Source organism: Bidens hawaiensis, unplaced genomic scaffold (assembly GCF_021521415.1).
Source record: "Bidens hawaiensis isolate Kalapana, Puna unplaced genomic scaffold, B.hawaiensis_p1.1 tig00015556_1, whole genome shotgun sequence".
Lineage (NCBI taxonomy): Eukaryota > Viridiplantae > Streptophyta > Magnoliopsida > Asterales > Asteraceae > Bidens > Bidens hawaiensis.
The window spans coordinates 81,571-85,817 of NW_027492394.1; the positions used below are offsets into that span (position 1 = coordinate 81,571).

Here is a 4,247-nt window from a genome sequence, read left to right on the forward strand (position 1 = left end):
TTACCAACTATATAGAATGGTCCTGATTCATGTTATTAGTTTCTTTCAACTTTATATTATCACAAACTATTTTCAGAATAATATCATCTTCAATTTATAATTTGATAACCAACTAACCACAAAAGTTTGGTCCAATTATTTGGGACCTATATAGATGTGAAGTTTTGTGGACCACAATGTTAAACTATGGTATGACTGTTCATAAAACCAAAATTCCTATTTATTGCACATAGTGACACCACATGGCCTCTTACCATTCAAACTTTTTTGGGATGTTTGGATTTAGTAAAGTAGCTATAATAATTGTGACTTTAAGCTAAACAAGTTTATTCTTAGGAGGTGTTTGGTACAGAGAATGGAAAATGAGAGAAAATAGAAATGGAAATGGAATTGTAGAGAAAGAGAATTGGTATGGAGAATGAGAATCATTTCTCTTGTTTGGTACACGAGAAAATAAACAGAGGACTCTACCATACCCAACCCCACCTCCACCCAACCTGACACCACTCACCACCGCAGCCCCACCACCACCAGCACCACCACCACAGCCCCACCAGCACCACCACCACAGCCCCACACCACCAGCACCACCACCACAGCCCTTTCTTCAACCACAGCCCACCACCACTGGCTGCCGCCACCAAATCCCCTTCTTCAACCACAGTACACAAGAAATTAAAAAGATTCAAATTTTTGGAACATAAGATATAGAAAAAGGAGGCTCAGATCTGTCATCACTGCCTCTTTGGAGATTTTGTGGTGGTGGTTGTGGTGGCGATGATGATGATGATAATCAGAAGCCACCTGCGACCACCGCCGATTTCCACCACCACTGTCACCCACCTGCGACCACAATCACCCGACCATCTGAAAACCCTAACCTACCACGAACCACCACTTGAAACCCTAATCTCCGTTCACCCGTACCACCTGCAACCTACAACCGGTTACCATCTCTGTGTTCACCACTGCGAACGGCGGAGACGGGGTGGTGGTTGCAGACTTGGAGACGAGGTAGCGGTTGCAGACTTGGAGACGAGGTGGTGGCCGGAGACGGGGTGGTGGTCGGAGACGAGGTGGTGACATGCTATGAGGAGGCTGCTGAGAAATGGATTTCTCTTTGTTTTAAAGAGAAATGGAATTCTCTAGTTTTAGAGAAATAGAAAGAGAAATAGAAATGAAAAGTGAAAAACAAACAAAAGAAATATTTCTAATTCCATTTCTCCCCAATCAAATCCCTCTACCAAACACCCCCTTATTTCTAACTTTTTACAAGTCTTCAAAATTTTTCATTCTTTGCAACTAATGATTCTATAATCATAAAAACTCCAAAATTAATGGCAATCATTGTTGCAAAACTCGCGCCTGGCACCTGTTATATATAAAATTTGATGTACATATGCATATTTGAAAATTTACAGTTAAATTTTAATCAGATTAATCCCAATAATTCTTATTAATTCCTACTAATCACTAGTTTATATCCTATCGATATCTGCAACACCGATGATAATACACGCATAGCAGATACATCAAAATCAAGACGTTAAATCTTTTAAAATAATAATAATAATAAGTCAACAACTATCATATAAGTATAAAAAAATATCGTATGAGTTGTCCCTTCATTATTTGTCAATAACTAAAGATTTAAGATGTCTTAACGGATTACAAGTTTTAACTTTTTGTTTCGATATTGATTGATGTGTGTCTATGTGTCGCGTCCCAAGTAAACAACTAACCTTTAACGGTATAAAGATGAGGTGCATAAATATAGGGACTAAAAGTATAAAGTTCACATATTATATACCCTTATTTCCAATAAAACATATATCAAGTACATTAATTAAACATATGTACTCAAACATCTAACCAACTTTTGGGACACCAGCTGAGCTTCATTTTACACAAGCTACAAACTGGCCCCTCAAAATGTATGTAACTCAAGAAAAGACCCTAAAGAATTCAAAAAATCAAAAACAATCCCCCAATATTTAGAATGTTTTCGGAGACTCTCCGGGGACGAACTGCAGCCATCCCTCCGGTAGAATCTCGCTGGAAACTTCCGATTTTTTTTCATGCCTGAGTTGCCAAATCTTCGGCAGCGATGAATGTTCCGTGAAACCCGTATGGAACCCTCGACGGGAGCTTCACCGTCGCCTCTAACTCCATCGTCATTGCGTTAACTATTTGAAGCTCCGATTTCCATGTTTTTTCGTCGTGGACGAATGTCAAAATGTGGCCATCGTCCTCTACGACGGCGTGGTCACTGTTTCCCTCGTTTCTCGGGAGAAACAGTGGCTCGCCCCCGTATTTTTCTTCTCCATAGAAGAATTTCTTGGTCTCGCCAGTCGAAAGATCAACTTTTGCGAAACCGGACACTTTCGGCCACGGTTCCGCGATCGCAAGATAAGCGAATTGTGATTTTCGGCCGAGGAGGTTCTTGTTAACCATCCCGGCTTCCAAGTTGACGTCATCTTGGGGCGAAATGATCGGACGACGAGTAGATTTCCCGGTTTTCAAATTAAGCCGGATTTCGGACAAAACACTCTTTAATTCTTCGTTACATTCGTTAAATATCGAATCCGCGGGAGTCATGCAGGACCCGATTACGACGACTTCGTCAGAATCGGGTTCTTCCCATGCGTTCCACAAATGGAAACAGAAACAATCCGGAACTTCAATCCATTTAATACCCAACCCGTTTTCGGCATATTTGTCAAGAACACCAAACCGTGAGACCTTCTCTTTATCATACACCACCGGAGACCCGCCGGTAACCATTTCGGACATCTTAAACACCACCTGGTGGTCCGGGACAACCACGAAATTCTCCGTGATTGCGAAATCATGTACCATCGTCGGTTTCTCCAAATCGATCGCCACGTCTTTCGATTTCTTCCCATCGGGCGAAAACCGGAAGTATTTCAAGTACGGCTTTTGAATCACATCGTAGCTCAATGCGAACAACTCACCCGAAACTGGGTCAAGTTTTGGGTGAGCTATCATCGTTGACTCTAACTGACCATCAAAATTGTACCTTCCTGCGGTTTTCAAATCACCCGAAGGTGTTACCCGAACATGATACGGTAAGTCATCTTCGGACATAGCTAAAAGCCGGTTGTTAAAATAAACCAAACCCGCGTTCGCCACTCCGATTCCATTCGTGTGGTCGAGTAAACCACACAGCCCGCGAGCGTAAAATAATAAAAGCTTGGCGATCCCGGAATGTCCGTGGAGTTCGCCAATTGCCTTCGGGAACACTGGCTTCCCGAAGGCACGTTCCTGCACAAGCCTGCAGGTTTCTGTAAACCTGCTGGCGTAACTGGCTGACCCGTTATCGAACTTTACGGCATAAATCATGCCGTCCCCATCGAATAGATGGTGGCCAGAGGTTGGTTCGAATAACGGGTTGGCCCCGTTTCTTAAATAAACTCCTTCGATGTGGTCCGGGATTTTTCCGACCACCGGTAAATTATGCCGAACAGGTTGTTCGGGTACCGGTGAGAAGTTTCCGGCGATTTGGACATTCGGGTCGGCGGTTTTGGGTAACGGGTGTTGTTTCTCTCGAGATTTTATTCTGTCCTCAATGGCGTCTAGCGCCATTGCGGCAACTTTTTGTAACAAGTTCCAATTATGTCCCACCGCTGGAGAATTGGGACATGGTAATTCAATTCCAGCGATGGAACTGGAATTGGAACTTTTCATTGGAACATGTTTAGGAATATGTACAATTGAAGGCGTTTGAAGTGCGGAAACAATCGATTTTTTTGAAAATTGTGAATTCGGTTTCGTGCCGAACGAAACCGAAGACGAATTTGAAGCAAACATGTGTTTAGAAGAAGGTAAGAGTTTGTTGTTCCAATTAGGAGTACAATTAGAAGTTGAAGTAGAAGAAGCCATTGGTGTTGTTTGAAGTGGTGGTTGTAAAGATCATATAGGAATTGTAGTGAGTTTGAGTTTGAGTTTGGGGAGAAAGTAAGGAGTGGGAGGGGGTATAAATACTGAAAAGGTCTACATCAAGCATGACCACGTGTTCGATACTTAGCAAAAGCCATTCGAATTATTATTATTATTTTTATTATTATTGTTTTACAATAAATGCTTTTTTGGAGGCAGGTACGTCATCACAACAATTTTAGTTTATCAAGCATATTCTTTTAAAGAAATTTATTATCCCTTTAGTTGAATTGTCACCGTGAGTCTTGCTTCTAGTTTCAGTTGTGTGAAAGACTTATTTTCAACTA

At 41.8% G+C, this 4,247-nt stretch overlaps 1 pseudogene; it reads right to left on the minus strand.

Annotated features, from left to right (window-relative positions):
* Positions 1-1,791: 1,791 nt before the first annotated feature.
* On the minus strand, positions 1,792-3,941 carry LOC143549409 (9-cis-epoxycarotenoid dioxygenase NCED1, chloroplastic pseudogene; annotated as a pseudogene).
* Positions 3,942-4,247: the final 306 nt, after the last annotated feature.